The 18,959-nt window shown below is 34.3% G+C and overlaps 1 protein-coding gene across 4 annotated transcripts in view; it reads left to right on the forward strand.

Moving 5' to 3' along the window:
* ZNF644 (zinc finger protein 644) overlaps positions 1–18,959 on the forward strand; it is a 210,834-nt gene that overhangs the window by 29,879 nt on the left and 161,996 nt on the right. For 2 of the 4 annotated variants that reach the window (XR_013448055.1, XR_013448056.1), the window contains one exon: positions 4,961–5,021. The exons of the other annotated variants lie outside the window; for them this stretch is intronic. The gene's annotated coding sequence lies outside the window, so the exon portion shown is untranslated. The remainder of the gene's footprint in view (positions 1–4,960; positions 5,022–18,959) is intronic. 4 annotated transcript variants of the gene reach the window in all.

Genomic DNA, 18,959 nt, shown 5'->3' on the forward strand with positions numbered 1-18,959 from the left:
TTTTATCACGCCCTCACTTCCAACCCTTGGGTAACAACCTTTTTACTCTTTTCTGTGATTTTGACTACTATAAATACTTCATGAGTGGAATCATACAGTGTTTGTCTTTTGTGATTGGCTTATTTTACTTAGCATAATGTTCTCAAGGTTCATCCTTAATGTGGCTTGTGATCGGATTTCCTTATTTTTAAAGGCTGCACAGTATTCCATTCCAGTGTTCCATGTATATACCACATTTCCTTTATTCTTCTGTCAATGAACTTTCAGCTTGCTTCTGCCAGTTGGTTATTGTGAATAATGCTGTAAATCTGTCTTTGACATCCTACTTTGAATTCTTTTGGATATATACTCAGAACTGGGGTTGCCGTATCATAGGGCAATTCTATTTTTAATTTTTTTTAAGATTTATTTATTCATTAGAGAGAGAGAGAGAGAGCATGTGTGCAAGCAGGGGGAGGGGCAGAGGGAGAAGGAGAGGAAGAGGGGAAGCAGACTCCCCGCTGAGCGCGGAGCCTCACATGGGGCTTGATCTCACCACCCTGAAATCGTGACCTAAGCTGAAACCAAGTGTCAGACACTTAACCAACTGAGCCACCCAGACACCCCGTAAGTGAGATTTTCATAATTTTGTTTTCCAGTTTGGTCATTGTTAGGATATGGAAATGCAGCTGATCTTCACATGCTCATGTTCTCAAATTTTGCTAAAATCGTTTATTAGAGTTTTTTTTTTTTAAGAATCTTTAAGATTTTCTACCTAAAAGATCATGTTATCCGCAAACAGATAATTTTACTTCTTCCTTTCCAATTTGGAGATCATTTGTTTCTTTTTTCCTATCCTTTTGCCCTGACTAGTACTTAAGTACCATGTTGAATAGAAGTAGCAAGAGTAGATATTCTTGGGGTGCCTGTCTGGCACAGTTGGTGGAGCGTATGACTCTTGATCTCGGGGTTGTGAGTTAGAGCCCCACACTGGGTGTAGAGATTACTTAAAAATAAAATCTTTTTTTTAAAAAAAGAGGAGGCATCCTTACTTTCTTAATCTTAGAGGAAAAACTTTCCATCTTTCACTATTGAGTTTGATGCTAGCTGTGAGCCTTTCACATGTGGCTTTTATTACGTTGGGGTAGTTTTCTTCTATTACCAGTTTGTTGAGTGTCTCTGTCATGAAAAGGTGTTGGGTTTTGACAGATGCTTTTTCTGCACCGATTGAGATGATCATGTGGTTTCTGTCCCTCGTTCTGTTAATATGGCATATTACATTGATTTTCATTTGTTGAACCATTCTTGCATTCCAGGAATAAATCCACCTTGGTCAATGTGTAGAATTCTTTTAATGTGTTAAGTTTGGTTTTTAATATTTTGTTGAGGATTTTTGCTCAGTATTCATCAGGTATATTGATCTGTAGTTTTCTCATTACTCACCTAGACAATATCCTAATTATATTTTTTAGGTGTGGATTTAAAAAGTACTTCCTATCAAACTTCATTATAAATTCCCCTTTAAAAAATATAGTGTTTACAGTGACCTGGTTTGACTCTGGGAAACAAATGCAATTACAAGTGTTTTTTTTCTCGGACTTTGAAATATAACTGAAAAGAGCAAAATAAAAAAGAACTGAAGTCAAAGTTAGTTACTGTCTTTGTGTGGTGTTTATGGATTGTGGTAAAGTATACATATAATGTTTAACATTTTAAGCATTTTAAAGTATAGGAAAGTGGCATTAAGTGCATTCACATTGTTGTGCAAACATGTATATCCTTTGTATTAGTCTGCTAGGGCTGCAATAACAAAATATCACCGATTTGGTGGCTTGAGCAACAGAAATTTATTTTCTCACAGTTCTGGAGCCTAGAAGTCCAAGATTAGGGTGTTAGGTTTATTTGAGGCTTCCTTCCTCAAGGTGGCTGTTTTCTTTCTGTGTCCTCACATGGCATTTCCTCTGTGCATGCATCCCTGGTGTCTTTTTCTTCTTATTAGGATGCCAATCATACTGGATTAGGGCCCCATCCTTATGTCCTTATTTAATCTCAGTTAACCTTTTTGAGGGCCCTTCCTCCAAATGCAGTCACATTGGGAACTAGGGTTTCAACATATGAAGAATCTGTTCATAGCACCTTTTATGTAGTGCTTCTGGTTTATGTAGTGCTTCTGGCTTCCTAGAGAACCTGCCATCATCAGTATATTCATTTCTTATTGTTGTTCTAACAAATTATCACAAACTAGGTGGTTTTAAATAACAAACTTACTGTCTGACATTTGTGAAAGCCAGAAGTCTGAAATCAGGATCACTGGACAGAAATCAAGGTGTCAGCAGGGTTATTCTCTCCAGAAATTGTAGGGGAGGATCCATCCCTTGCCTCTCTCAGTTCTGGTGGCTACAGACATTCCTGACTATGGCTGCAATCTTCAAGGCCAGTGTTTTCAAATCTCTCTCTATTCTGTCTTCACGTTCTCTGTGTATAGTCAAATTTCCCCATCTCCCTCTTTATAAGAATACATGTGATTGGGGCGCCTGGGTGGCTCAGATGATTAAGCGTCTGCCTTCAGCTCAGGTCATGATCCCAGGGTCCTGGGATCGAGCCCCACATCGGGCTCCTGGCTCAGCGGGGAGCCTGCTTCTCCCTCTCCCTCTGCCTCTCTCCCTGCTCATGCTCTCTCTCTCTCTCTGTATCTCTGTGTCTCAAATGAATAAATAAAATTAAAAAAAAAAAAAAAGAATACATGTGATTGTACTTAGGGCCCACCCAGATAATCCAGGATAATCTCTCCATCTCAAAATTTTTTAACTTAATCACATCTGTAAAGACTTTTCTTTTGGTGGGAGGGGTTATAGAAGGTAATATTCGCAGGTTCTGGGGATTAGGATGTGGATTCTCTTGCAAGGCCATTTTTTTTCATCCCATCACACTCAGCAATTCATAGTAGACTTTTAGTGTTCTCACTTTGATTTATAGTTTAGCTTGTAATAGGTCACAGTATCCAGTCCTGGGTAGGTAAAGATTGGTGGCATTGGGTGGCTGAGAGAATATTCTCATCTCTTCTAGACATTATGCAGAAAACTCCAGGTCTGCAGTTCTTAGTGTGTGGTCCTGGAACTAGCATCACCTTAGGAACTTATTAGAAATGCAAATCATTGGGCTCCAACTTAGAATTACTGAATCAGGAACTCTGAGGGTGGGGGCTAGCAGTCTGTATAACAAGTCCTCTGGGTGATGCTGATGTGTGCTAAAGTTTGAGAAACACTTGGCTAGGTTGTTGACATTATTAGTATTAAGACCATATTCACCTTCTTCTCTATCTCTTTTTTGCTTAAGTCTAATACTTCAATGAGTCTAGGATTTACAGTCCACAAACTTTGTTTTCAGTAGGGATGCGAACATTTAGTACCAAAATCTTGGTATTGGTGATCAGTGAAATTGATTAATTTACTCAATAAAAGTTTGCACCGGGCTGATTTTTATCGTTGTCTTTTTACTTAGATGTAGTTATTTCATAAAGTAATGTTACCAGATTCAGAAGTGATATGGATTTTTTTTCTTGAGTCCTGGAAATGTGAATTAAACTCATTAGCCTGAATTTTACTTCTTTATCTTCTATATCCCTGTGTACATTTTGGGATACAACACAAAACTTCTAATCTTTGATTCAGCCTGCACTGTTGTACTTTTACTATGTGCCACCCAGTGAAAATGCTGAAATGAGATGAATGAATTCTTGTCCTTCGTGTCCATACTGTAGTTCAGAAAACACATAAGTAAACAGTTGATAATAGAGCTATCAAACAGTTACGCAATTGAGAAACACCATAGCGGAAGAAATTGAAGAAGGATCTTTCAGGGTGACTAAGCTAAATATTGCAAAACTAGTAAGAAAGGTGTTAGCAAAGTTAAAGAGAGAGAAAAGGTAGGTATAGTTCACCATGTGAAGCAGCGTGAAAGCTGAGAGGGCATGGGGGCTGTTCTGGGAGTTGAAGGGGTTTAGTATTAGAAACCTGGAGTGAATGTGAGAGTAAAGATTGGGGATAATCGATAAGGATGAGATCATTGATGAGTACTGTTGAAGGACTTGAAACGTAGATGTGACATCCTCACAATAGCCATTGCAGAATGATAACTTACATGATTCTGGGAAGAATAAATTTGAGACGATAGTCTGGAAATAGAATAGTTACAGGAATCTAGGTGAGAATGGCAGTAGGTATGGTGGTGCCATTTTTTGTGAATAAGAATTCAAAAGAATAACAAGCTAGTTTCAGGCTGGGGAAGGAGATTTGTAGGATACAGGATAAGACATACTGAGTTTTTAGAATTTGTGGAATGTGATAAAATTAGAGGTAGGTAATTTTTCAAGTCAATTTTCAGTGGAATGTAGGGGGAGCTGTTACATTATACTAGATTGTGAATTAAATTGAGGAAGCAGGAAAGTATCAATGTGTACTATCCTCTAGAATAATGGTCCCTGGCATTTACTAAGTACTTAATCATTGTTAGCCATTATTATATTTACTGTTAGTATATACTTTCATGCCATCTCATACTGTATTTTTTTTCTTCAGCTTTTTGGTGTACTTTTTGGTATATATATATATATATATATACACACATGTATATATATTTAATAGTATTAGATAAACATCTAGATAGAAGTATGCGTTTTATTAACAAATACTGATTTTAATTGCTATACTATTAAAATTAATGAAAAGTTATTGTAAATTTTTTGAAAGAGAACTAGAAAGTTTAAGTTTCTCATTTGAATAGATTATTGTTCATAAAAAAATGGTACTTAGCAAGTTTCCTAAAAGTTTAAAATGGTCATGTTTTAGTTGAACCACTTTTGGATACAGGTTATGTCAAAATAATTTGCAGTTTTTAATTTCAAAGAATAAGTGTATCATAGATGTACTTACTCATACTTGACACAAAAACTAAATGATGGTCTTTACATGTATTCTTTCAGGTTTGAGTTAATTTCGAATGAGATTGTTTTTGCAACGAGATGTTAATAAGACAAAATCTAGGTAAGTAGAAGACTACTTTGTTAAATGTTACATATCAAAGTAGGAATAACACAAAAAACTTATGTTTTAAAAATGTGCCTTCAAGTTCAGAATTAATGAGTTTTTCAATAAAATTGTGAAATACGAAGAATTGGCTTTGATGTACTTGCTCCAGTTGATTTGGTGGGAGTAACAATAGAGTCATCAAACTGTGGAACTAAATTCTTAGTTTTCCTTCTTTTATGTTGAGTTTAACTTAAGTATGTAGTTTCCCGTGACTATTAAACATGTTAGAAAATTGAGTTGGTGTTTGGTTTAGCTATTCAGAAACCAGTTCAGTAAGAGATTTGCTGGATGCTTCAATGTTCTCTTAGTTGATTATAGTGCTTGAGTAGTTTTTGCCTTTGCGGATTTTACTTTCTTATTTCTATTAATGAAGCACTTCTATAAATTGATTAAATTTGCCAAATTATGACTTCTTTATGTTAATATAATGTTTGGAATTATAAATGATTGTTTCACTTTTTTTCTTATGAGTATCTCTACTGAATGACTTTTCTAATTTAGAATTCTGATTTGCTTTAATTTTTTAAAGACTGTTGACTTTCAGGAAATTGAATTGTGATCATGTACTTTTTTGGTCTGATATGTGAAAGAGGGTTTTTTAATAATATTAACTGTTCAGATGTTAAAAAGATAGACTTACTATCTTTTGGCAAGTGAACATGGTTTCAGGATATAAACATTAAAAAGAATACTTAAATTGTAGTTAACTTGGTCTTTCTCTAATCTAACCAGATGTTTCAGCTATCAGAAACTTGCTGATCTCAAAGTTAAAAAAAGAAAATAAAAAACCTAGAATGAGAAGTGCTGTAGTTGAATAATATGTAGTTAAACAGTGTATTCTCAGTAAGTGGTTTAGGCATAATTTGAAGGAAAGTTTCCCTTTTATTGCTATTATATAATAATAATTGTGGTGGTAGTGTGAAGAGTACTTATTGTGCTCTGTATTGTGTTAACTGCTTCTCATGCCTTGTTAATCTTTATAGTACCTTCTGTAAGGTAGGTACTGCTGTGTAGAAAATTTTTTTTTTTTTTTTTGGTTTATAGTGAGCTATTTCTTTTCTTTAGGACAAGTACATTATCTTCACAGCATTTATAAGGAACACTTGTCTATATATCTTCTTGTAGGGAAGAAGAAGCTAGACTTTTGTACTTAAGGTCTTACAGGGATTTTGTTTCCTAATTGAATATATAGTGTGTTAGAACCTTTATTTTGATTTCTTATAAGTCAGATATTGCTTAAGGGATGACACTGGTTTAACTTATTCTGACCCTGTTCTATCACAATTATGCATTTTTTTTCTTTTTTTAATAAGATATAACTTACATTTTTATATAAATTAAGTTGTAACTTATGTATGGTAAAATTTGAAGTATAGAGCTGAATGAGGCTTTTACATACATGTTCACACATGTAACTACCATACAGATCAAGATGTAGAACATTTTCATTGCCCAGAAAGTTCCTCAAACTCTTCCCTTTCCAGTCCAATAGCCTTTTCCCCCTGAGGTAAGCATCTTTCTGAATTTTATCAGCATAGCTTAGTTTTGCCGGTTCTTGAGTTTTATATATATAGAATTATGTAATATGCACTCGTTTATATGTGGCTTTTTTCAACCAACATACATCTTATTGTGTGAGTATCAGTAGTTCATTATTTTTTACTGCTGAGTACTATTCCATTGTATGAACATGCTACAGTTTTTTTATGTATTCTTTCTGTAATTTTATTGGATTCTCCAAATCTCTGACCTCACTTTGCAGCATTCTATACTGCTTTCCTTCCTCTGGTTGTCCCCTTTACTGTTCCCTAGCACCTGCACAATAAAATGTAAACTCCATAACATAGCATATAACGGTTTCACTGCAACTATTCCAGAATGTCTAGAATTACCTGAATAAACGAAGTCTGATGTTTCATATATTTAGTTTTAGTCCTGATTATATGTTGTCACCCTTCCCCAGCCTCTCACCTTGTCCTTCCTCTCGCGCATCAGCTTATCTCCTGAAATAGTCCATCTCAAGCATTATCTTATCCTTTGAGCCAGACCTGGTCATACTGTAGTAGAGTGTTTTCTTTGCTGGACTGTGAGCTCTTTGAGGGTAGACACCATCAGTGTCTTACTTATCTTAGTGGCACAGTGCGAGAGTACTGTGTGTACTTAGTGAATGTTTGTAAAATATGGAACAATGAACAGAATTCTCTCAGTCAACTAGGGATTCAGAATATTGGCTGGAATGGGATGAGGACATGGGTACTTCAGTTGCTATTGGGCTGTAGGAAGGAGCCAACGAGGACAATACAGCATTATAGATATTTTGGAAGGCAATAAAATATTACCCAAGTCTTTGAATCCAGTTTTTAAAAAACGGCTAGTAATGTTCTTAGTTGAGACCTTAAGGAAAACTGTTGATTTTGATTACTCTTTTCAAATGAAGGCATTAATCCATGTTATGGAAATTGGAGTGTTTGCTACTAATGGTATTCTTTTTGTGAGTTTGTAATAGTTATTTCTTTAAAAATTTTAAAGGATGTATTAGATTAATACAAGTAGAAAATTAGGAAGACTGGTCACATCTATAAAGAAAACTTTTTCTCATTTTCCTGAGGGTAAAAAAATAGTGGAGTAGAGAAGGAAATTGAATCATAGTCTGGAAGTGTGATAATATTTTTGATTTTTATAGCTTAGGAAGCTTGCTGTTTGATGAAAAGTATTTTTAAAAATTTTGTTTTTATCATTGTAGGTCTGTAATATATAAATAATATGCTTAAGAAACTTAAAATATTGTAAAGTATTTTATACTAGTTTTTTTCTTCCATATTTGAAATTAGGCTGGTTGGGTTGGCCATTGTAGTCACCTGGGGGATTTTTATGCCTTCTAGCAAGTCCAAAGCAAGGAGAGGTTCTTCCCCACTGGGATCAATTTGTTGCTTTTCCTCTTTGCAGCTTCTGCCATAAAGGTTGAATACAGAGTTGGACATTGACCCCATCTCATGCTGTTTCTTCTGATCCCTACAAGGATTTTCTTAGACATAGATTCTTACCAAATGTCAGAACTTCAGTTATTTGTTTTATTTCATCATGGATGTGAAGTATGTTTAGTTTTCTTGTTGATAAATTTGAGTATTCAGAGAAATATAACCTTGAGGTTGTTTGACTTACATGTATTTGAAAGATTTTAGGTTAGTTTCTCTTCTCAGAGGCTGATAGGTATACCTCAGTTTCAGACTCGTCTTCATTCTGTGCTTCAATATTTTATATGGTCAGCCACTGCTTTTTTCATTTTGCAGAGTTCCCGAATCCAAGGATTTGAAGTTCTTTATGAATACTTACTTTATATTAGCTAATTTCCTTAATTTTCAAATTAAGTTCTCTGTACTTCACTCTTTAGTAGCAATGTAGATGTATGCTGCCCTTTGTTGTAATGTGAAAAAGAAAAGACTTTTAAATTAATAAAAATATTTGTTCTTCATTATAGATGAGATTGCACAATGTACATTTGACCTTTTTCAGATATATTGCCAAGTAACATTTAGTATTTTTGAAATTTTATTTTTTTATGGGAGTCACATATACTTACTTACTAAGTATGAGCAAATAGTATGGAGATGTTTAGAGTAAGTAAAACCGTCCTCTCTCACCCAGCACTGTACTCCCCATAAATTATCAGAAATAGCTGATATGTATTCTACATCTTTCGCTTTCCATTTGCCAGTATATCTTGGACATTTTTCCATATATGGATTACATTTAATATAATTGTTTCCTTGTTGATAGAGATACTTTGGTAAATCTCAGGGTTTTTTGCTTATATATACAGTGCTGCAATAAATATTCTTCACTACATTATTGGAATTGTGTGAGAATGTAGGATAATTTGTAGCAACGGATTGCTGGGTCAGTGTATATGTGCAGTTCAATTTCTGTTATTGCAAAATTGCAATGAGATTATATTACTTAATGTTTTTGTTAGCAGTGTTTGAGAATATCTCTTTCCCCACACCCTGCTAAATATTAACTCCTGTCTTAATCCATGCCAGTGTAATCGGTGAAAAGTGGTATTTATTGGTGCATTTTTTTTTAATTAGAAGGATTTTAAATTTCCAAGTCTTTTGAGAAAGTAAAATTAATGCAATGCAAATCAGAACATCCAATTAATAAATTTAACAAGCCAAAGTAATTTTGTTAACAGAATTAACCCATTTATTATGGGCTAGCAATGTCTGATGGCAGACTTCACTGTGATGACAGGAGTGGTGGTGTAGTTGTAGGTCCAGGCACCACTGGCTACCATTTTCATGTAGGAACCACAATGCCAGGTCCTCACAGCTTGTCTTTTCCTCTTGGTTTTGCCACAGAAGGAGAAAGTGTATTTGGCGTGCTGACTTGTTTCACTCTTCTTCACCATTTTCCTGAGGGAGGGATCATACGGGTTCTGTATTTACCGATGATTCCGACCTTCTTGGTGCGTTTAACTATACTGTCACAAACTTGGTCTGAGCCCAGAGAGCTCTCATTGTGTTTTAAATTTACATTTCCCTAATGACTAATGATGCTCAACATTTTTTCAAGTGATTATGTGCATTTTTATCTTCTTTTAGGTGAAAACTCTTTTCATGTCTTTTGCTCATTGTCTAGTTGGATTGTTTTTTTTACCGTTGTCTTGAGAGTTATGTATCGTAGCTACTGGTCCTTTGTTAGATAGGGTTTTTCTAAGTACTTTCTCCCATTCCAGTCTGCAACTTGTGTTGTCATCTTCTTAACAGGGTCTTTAAAGTTCTAAATTTTCATGAGGTTCAGTTTATCATATATTTTGGTTTTTTTGGAGATAGTATTGTGATTTTAATTTCAGATTCTATATGTTCATTGTTAGTATATGGAAATACAATTGAGGGCGCCTGGGTGGCTCAGTTGGTTAAGCGACTGCCTTCGGCTCAGGTCATGATCCCAGGGTCCTGGGATCGAGTCCCACATCGGGCTCCCTGCTCTGCGGGGAGCCTGCTTCTCCCTCTCCCACTCCCCCTGCTTGTGTTCCCTCTCTCGCTATGTCTCTCTCTGTCAAATAAATAAATAAAATCTTTAAAAAAAAAAAAAAAAAATTAAAAAAAAAAAAAAGAAATACAATTGATTTTTTCTAAGGTAGAATTCACCTAAAATATATTATTAATTTTAAAGTATAAAATTCAGTGACTTTTTAGATTTGCAATATTGTGCAATTATCACCTGTAACTAGTTCCATTATATTTCATCACACCCAAGGAAACCCTGTACCCATTAAGCAGTCAGTCCTCATTCCTTCCTCTCCCCCAGTCCCTGGAAATCACTAATCTGCTTTTTATCTCTATGACCTTACCTGTCCTGGATATTTCGTATAAAAGGGATTATATAGTATGTAACCTTTTTGTCCAGCTTCTTTCACTTAGCATAACATTGGTTTTTTAAAAAATATTTTATTTATTTATTAGAGAGCACACGAGCAAGCACGGGTGGGCTAAGGGGCAGAGGGAGAGGGAGAAGATTATTCCCTGCTGAGTGGAGAGCCTGATGTGGGGCTCGATCCCAGGACCCTGAGATCATGACCTGAGTGGAAGTTTTAGATGCTTAACAAACTGAGCTACCCAGGTGCCCCAATAATAATTTATTTTTATTTTTATTTTTTCAGTAAGCTCTACTCCAACATAGGGCTTGAACTCAAGACCCTGAGATCAAGAGCTGCACGCTCTATCTACTGAGCCAGCCAGATGAAGCATAACATTTTTGAGGTTCATCCATGTTGTAGGATGTGGGTTCTTTCTTTCGTTTTCTTTCTTTCTTTCTCTTTCTCTCTCTCTTTTTTTTTAAGATTTATTTGTTTTAGAGAGAGTACGTTCATGAGTGGTGGGGGGAGGGGCAGCGGAAGAGAATCTTCAGACTCCCTGCTGAGCTGGGAGCCCTACGCGGGGCTCCATCTCAGGCCCCATGAGATCATGACCTGAGCCAAAACCAAGAGTTGGACACTTAACCAACTGAGCCACCCAAGCACCCTGGTACTTAATTTCTTTTTATGCCTGAATAACATTTTATTGTATGGCTATGCTATAGATTCTCTACCTATTCATCTGTGGATGGACATTTGGGTTGCTCACACCTTTAGGCTATTTTGAATAGTGCTACTGTGTGCATCTTAATCATTTTTAAGTGTATGGTTCAGTAGTATTAAGTATATTCATACTGTTAGGAAACAGATATCCAGACCTTTTTCATCTTGCAAATCTGAGACTCTATACCCATTAAACAACAAATTCCCTTTTTATCCCTCCTTCCAGCCTTAGGTGACCACATTCTACTTTCTGTTTTCATGAATTTGACTACTTTAGATGACTCCTATAGATGGAATCAATCATACAATATTTGTCTTTTTGTGACTGGCTTATTTCACTTAGTGTAAGGTCCTTAAGGTTCATCCATTTGGTAGCATGTGACAGGATTTTTTTTCCTGTTTAAGGCTGTATAATATTTCATTGTGTTCATATACCATATTTCCTTTATTGATTCATCCATCAGTAGATGTTTGGGTTGCGTCCATCTCTTCACTATTGTGAACAGTGCTGTTATGAACGTGGGTGTGCAAATATTCTTCAAGACTCTAAATTTTTTTGAATATATACCTCAAAGTGTTATTGCTGGATCATATGATAGTTCTATTTCTAAGTTTTCCAGGAATATCCATACTGTTTTTGCACCACTTTACAATCCTACCAACAGTGCACACACCTTCACCAACATTTGTCATTTTCTGTTATTTTGAAAACACAACCATCCTAGTGGATGTGCAGTGATACCTCATGGTTTCGATTTGCATTTCTCTAGTGATGTTGGGCATTTTTTCATGTTTGTTGGCCATTTGTAGATCATATTTAGAGAAACATCTATTCAAGTCCATATTTTAATTGGGTTGTTTGGGGGGTTTTGTTTTGTAAGAATTTTTAATATATTCTAGACATTAATTCCTTATCAGATCTACAGTTTGGTGATATTTTCTCCCATTCTGTAGATCACCAGCCTGTTGACTCTGTTGATTGTGTGCTTTGATACACAGAAGTTTTTAAGTTTGATATACTTCCATTTGTCTATTTTTTTTTTGTTGTCTCTGCTTTTCGTATCCAAGAAATTATTGTCAGGTTTGATGATATCACAAAGCTTTTTCCTCTTATGTTTTCTCCTAGGAGTTTTATCGTTTCAGGTCTTATGTTTAGGTCTTTGATTCATTTTGAGTTAAGTTTTATTTATGGTGTAAAAGAAGGATCCAACTTCATCCTTTTGTATGTGTTTATCCTGTTTCCCCAGCACCATTTGTTGAAGAGACTATTCATTTTTCATTGAGTAGTCTTGGCATCCTTGGCAGAGATCATTTGACCATTTTGTGAGTGTATTTCCAGGGTCTGTCTCCTGACCTTTGGTCTGTTTGTCTTTATGCCATTATCAGAGTGTTTTGATTACTGTAGCATTGTAAATTTACTTTTAAATTAAGAAATATGAGACATGCAACTTTGTTCTTTTTCAAAATTACTTTGCCTTGAGATCTCTTGATATTTGAATTTTAGGGTGAATTTATCTACTTCTGCCCAAAAAAAAATACCACTGGGAATTTGATAGTGATTATGTTGACTCTGTTAATTGCTTTGGATAACATGGACATCTTAATATTAAGTCTCCCAATACTTGAAGACTGGATATTTTTCCGTTTGTGTTTTCTTTAACTTTTTTCAGCATTGTATTGTGGTCTTCAGTGCGCAAGTCTTTCAGCTCCTTGGTTAAATTTATTCCAGAGTTTTTTATTCTTTTTGATGCTTTTGTAAATGAGATCGTTAATTTTTTTTTTGAGGTTGTTTATTGTTAATGTATAGACACAACGGATTTTTGTGTGTTAATTTTATGTCCTACATTGGTTGAATTTGTTTATTATAACAGTTTTTTGGTGGTATTTTGGGGTTTTCTACATAAGGTCATGTTGTTTATGAAGAAAGATAATTTTATTTTTTCCTTTCCAATTTGAATGCTTTTATTTTTTTTCTTGCCTGACTGCTCTGGCTAGGACTTCCAGTACTGTGTTTGATAGGAGTAGCAAGAGCAGACGACCTTGTCTTATTCTTGGTGTTAGAGGAAAAGCTTTCAGCATTTAACCACTGAGTATGATTTTAGCTATGTGTTTTTTTGTAAATGGACTTCGTTATGTTGAGGTAGATAGGAGTAGCAAGAGCAGACGACCTTGTCTTATTCTTGGTGTTAGAGGAAAAGCTTTCAGCATTTAACCACTGAGTATGATTTTAGCTATGTGTTTTTTTGTAAATGGACTTCGTTATGTTGAGGTAGATTTCTTCTATTCCTAGTTTATTGAGAGTTTTGTTTATCATGAAATGGTGTCGCATTTTGTTAAATGTTTTTTTCTGCATCAATTGAGATGATTGATGTTGTGTTTGTTCATTCTGTTAATGTGTGGTATATTACACTGATTGATTTTCATATGTTCAATCATCTTTGCATTCCAGTAATAAATCCCTCCTACTGTGGTGTAATAATCCTTTCAATGTGCTGTTGAAATCAGTTTGCTTTTAGTTCAGAATTTTTTGGTATCAATATTCAGAACAAAGATACTGGTCTATAGTTTTCTTGTGTCTTTGTCTAACTTTGGTACCAGGGTAATGCTGGCCTCATTTAATGAGCTTGGAAATGTTTCCTCCTCTTCAATTTTTTGGGAAGAGTTTCGAGAGAATTGGTGTTAATTCTCTAAATATTTGGTAGAACTCTCCAGCAAAGCCATTTAGTTGTGGACTTTCCTTTTGGGGGGAATGGGGTTTGATTACTGTTTCAGTCTCCTTACTAGTTAAAGGTCTGTTCACAATTTTTTATTGCCTCATGATTCAGTCTTTGTAGGGTGCATGTTCCTAGGAGTTTATCCATTTCTTTTTGGTTACCCAATTTTTTGGTGTACAGTTTTCATAGTATTTTTTTTATAATCCTCTTTATTTCTGTGACATTGTTTATACGTCCCCTTTTATTTCTGATTTAATTGAATCTTCTTCCTTTTTTTCTTAATTAATCCCTAGCAGAGGACTTGTCAATTTTGTTGATCTTTTCATAAAGCCAACTCTTTGTTTCATCGTTGTTGTTGTTGTTTTCTATTGTTTTTGTGTTCTCTATGCCATTTATCTCTGCTCTAATCTTTATTATTTGCTTCTTCTAGCTTTGGGTTAATGTTTTCCTTTTCTAATTTCTAGAGTTGTAAAGTTAGGTTGTTGATTTAAGATCTTTTTTCTTTTTTAATCTAAGTATTTACAATTGTACAGTTCCCTGTTAGCATTGCTTTCATTGTATCCCTCAGGTTTTGGTATGTTGTGTTTTCATTTTCATTTGTCTCAAGGTATTTTCTAATTTCCCTTTTTTTCTTTGTTTTGACCCTTTGGCTGTTTAAGAATGTTGTTAAATTTTCACAGATTTGTGGATTTCCAGTTTTCTTTGTGCTGTTGATTTCTAGTTTCATTCCATTGTGGTCAGAAAAGGTATTTGTATTATTTCAGTCTTGAATTTTTATGGCTTGTTTTGTGGCCTAACATGTGGTCTATCCTAAAAAATGTTCCGTGTGTACTTTGAAAAGAAAGTATATTCTGCTGTTGTTGGGTAGATTATTCTTTATATGTTAGGTCCACTTGGTTTGTAGTGTTATTCAGATTCTCTATTTCCTTATTCAAAATTTGTGTGCTTGTGCTATCTATTACTGCTTTTTTGGGTGTGTTAATTGAGCTTTGTGTTGTGCATCATTTTGACTTCCTTATTTCCTTTTATGTCTTTTTTAGTTATTGTGTTTACCTTGGCAATTACAGTTAACATTTTACGATTATAATAATCTAGTTTGAATTAATACCAGCTTTGTATCAATAGTGTAAAGACTTATCTATACAGCTCCATCCCTCTTCTGTTTTGGTGTTACTGTCCCAAGTTACTTTATACAGTAGTACTGGCTTTTATGTTTACCCATGTAGTTGTCTTTATTGTTCTTTATTTCTTTTCATAGCTTTGAATTACCATTTGGTGTGTTCTTTCATTGTAGCCTGAAGGACTCCCTTTAACATTTCTTGTGGGGCAGTTCTACTAGTGGTTAACTCTCTTCAGCTTCTGCTTTTCTGAGACTGTCTTAATCCCCCTTTTTTTTGAAGGATAATTTTGCTGGGTATAGAAATTTTGGTTAAAAATTGTAGCCTCTATGGTATTTGATGAGAAATAAGCTTTTTATCTTCTTAGGGCCCAATGTATGTGACTAATTGCTTCTCTCCTGCTGCTTTTATTATTCATTCTTTGTGTTTGGGTTTTGACCATTTTAGATTAATGTGATAGTCTGGATCTATTTGGAGTTTTCCTACTTGGAGTTTGTTGAGTTTGTTGGCTGTTTAGTTTCATGTCTTTTATCCAATTTTGGATATTTATCGTCATTATTTTTTGAAATATTCTTTTGACCTCTTTCTCTCCTTTGTCTCTCATTATAAATAGGTTGGTACACTTGATGGTGTCCACAGATCTCTTTGGCTCTGTGCATTTTCCTTCGTTCTTTTTTCTTTCTACTTCTCAGACTGTAATTTCAGTTGACCTACTTTCATGTCCACTGATGATCTATTCTGCTTGCTCAAATCCTTTGAGATTCACTAGTGCATTTTTCATTTTAATTATTGTTCATCTCCAGAATTTGTTTGTTTCTGTTTTATAAATTTATAAATTTATAAATTTTATAAATTTTTGTTTGATTTATTTTTTATCTCTTTATTGATGTTCTTTATATTGAGTCATTATTCTTGTGGTTTTCAAGTGGCTCTTCTAACACAGTCATACCTGCCACAGGTGAGTAGGAACATTTAATCTGCAGGTTGGAAATTACTTTAAATGTAAATGGTATAAATGTATCAATCAAAGAAAATGACAGAGTGGATAAAAGACACACAACCATAACTATATGTAGCTTACAACAAATTTACGTGGGCTGAAAAAGATATTAAAGACTATACCATACAAACATTAACCTAAAAAAGAAGCAAGAATGATTACATTAAATTCTGGTAAAGTAGACTTTAGAACAAAGAAAATTACCAGGGACCAAGAGGAGATTAAATAATGATAAAAGCATCAGTCTACCAGGAAGATGTAATGAACCTAAATGTGTAGGTACCAAACAATAGAGCCATAATCTACACTAAAAAAACACAAAAAACTGATAAAGCTGAAAAAGGAAAAGATGAATCCACAATTATAATTGAAGACTTTAATACTCTCCTCTCAACGACTGATACAACTATTAGGCATAAAATCAGCAAGAATATAAAAATCTGAACACAGTAAACCAACAGGATCTAAATGACCTAAATAGGGCGCCTAGGTGGCTCAGATAGTTAAGCATCTGCCTTCAGCTCAGGTCATGATCCCAGGGTCTTGGGATCAAGCCCCGTGTTGGGCTCCTTGCTCAGTGCAGAGCCTGCTTCTCCCTCTCCCTCTGCCATTCCCTCCGCTTGTGCTCTTTGGCTCTATCTATCTCTCTGTCAAATAAGTAAATAAATAAATCTTTAAAAAAAAAAAAATGACCTATATAGAACATTCCACCTAGCAACATGGAATACATATCTTATTCAAGTGCCCATGAAATACTCATAAAAATAGATGACATCTTCAACAGTAGAACAAACCTGAACAAATTTAAAAGAATGGTTATTATACAGAGTATATATTCTCTGACCATAATGGAATCAAATTAGAGATCAATAACAGGAAAATCTGTCGACTGAAAACTAACACGCTTCTAAATAATCCATGGCTAAAAATTCTCAAAATAAAAAAAGAACTTAATGAAAATGAAAATATATCAAAATATGTGGAATACAGCTAAAGCAGTGCTGAGAAATTTACAGCATTAAATGTTACATTTGAAAAGAGAAAGTGTTCATATAATAGAAAATGAAAAGCAAAATAAACCCAAAGCAAGCAGAAAAAGAAAATAATAAATTTAAGAGTAGATATAAAGGAAATTAAAAAGAAAAAAATCACTGAAACAAAAAGCTACTTATACGAAAAATCAATAAAATTGATGAACTAGCAGGACTGACAAAAGAAAGTGGATAAAAATTACCAATTTAATAATGTAATGGGGTATCACTATAGACCGTTATAGACATTATGAGGACAATAAGAGCTTACTATGAACAACTTACAGACAAAATTTAACAATTTGGATGAAGTGGCCCAGTATCTTGAAAAACACAACCAACCACAACTCACTCAACATGAAATTTATATTTAATAGCCCAGTAATTGTTAAGGGCATTGAATTTAGAATTGTGAAACTCCCCAAAAAAACAAATCTCTAGGCCAAGATGGAAAGTTTCATGGGAAACTTTTCCAGGATTGAAGTTTCACTGGAAAATTTCAAGCTGGAGAATTATTTTAAACAGTTTTAAGAAGAATTAACACCAATTCTATCTAATCCTTTCCAGAAAATGGAAGAGGGAACACTTTCCATTTCATTTTATGAAGCTAATACTACACTGATACCAAAACTAGATAGAGATAGTACAAAAACAAGAAAACTACAGACTAACGTCTCTGATGAACTTAGATGCAAAATATTCTCAATAAAATATTGGCAAATTGAACCAAACAATGTATAAAAACAATTATACACTATAAACAGGTGGGATTTATCCCATATATGTGAAGTGGATTCAACATTTGAAAGTAAGAGTCCAATTTCATTCTTTTGCATGTTTATTTGGGTTTCTCAGCATCATTTGTTGGGAAGACTATCTGTGTATTTTGAATGTTCTTGGCATCCTTGTCAAGAATCGTTTGACCTTATATATGAGAGTATATTTCTGGGCTATCTATTACAGTCCATTCATCAGTATGTTTGTCTTTATGCCACTACCACACTGTTTAATAGCTTTGTGGTAAGTTTTAAAATCAGGAAATGTGAGATCTGTAACTTTGTTTTTCATTTTCAAGATTGTTTTGGCTATTTAGGGTCCTTTGAAATTCCATGTAAGTTTTAGAATGAAATTTCCTATGTCTGCAAAAATGCTACTGGGATATTCATAAGGATTGCATTAAATCTACTTTGAGTACTATTAACATTTTAATGTTATTAAGTCTCCTAATCCATGAACACTGGATGTCTTTTCATTTATTTTTGTCATCTTTAATTTCTTTTGGCAATGTTTTCAGTATACAAGTCTTTAGCCTCTTTGGTTAAGTTTATTCCTAAATATTAACTTCAAAAATATTAATTAATTAATTAATTAATTTTTAAATAGGCTCCCCCGCATGGAGCCCAATTCTGGGCTTGGACTCATGACCCCGAGATCGAGACCTGAGCTGAAATCAAGAGTTGGACACTTAACTGACTGTGCCACTGAGGAGCCCCAATATTATATTCTTTTTGATGCTTTTGTAAATGGTATCATTTTCTTAATGTTTTTTCAGGATGGCTATTGTCTATTTATGGAAATGCCATTGACCTTTGCATGTTGATTTTTTTCCCTCTATTGTTATTTTTAATTTTTTTCCTAGTTTTATTGAGATATAATTCACATACATCACTATCTAAGTTTAAGGTGTACAGTGTAATAGTTTGACTTTCACATCCAATAGATCCTTGAATGATATGGGGGTTAGGGGTGTTGACCCCCTGCAGTAGAAAATCCATGTATAACTTTTGACTCCCCAGCAACTTAACTACTAATAGCCAACTGTTGATCAGAAGACTTACCAATAACATGAAGAGTTGATTAACACATACTTTGTGTGATACGTGTTAGATACTGTTCTTAAAATAAAATAGCTAGAGAAAAAATGTTATTAGGAAATTCGTAAGGAAGAGAA

This window comes from Halichoerus grypus, chromosome 5 (assembly GCF_964656455.1).
Source record: "Halichoerus grypus chromosome 5, mHalGry1.hap1.1, whole genome shotgun sequence".
NCBI classification, from domain to species: domain Eukaryota; kingdom Metazoa; phylum Chordata; class Mammalia; order Carnivora; family Phocidae; genus Halichoerus; species Halichoerus grypus.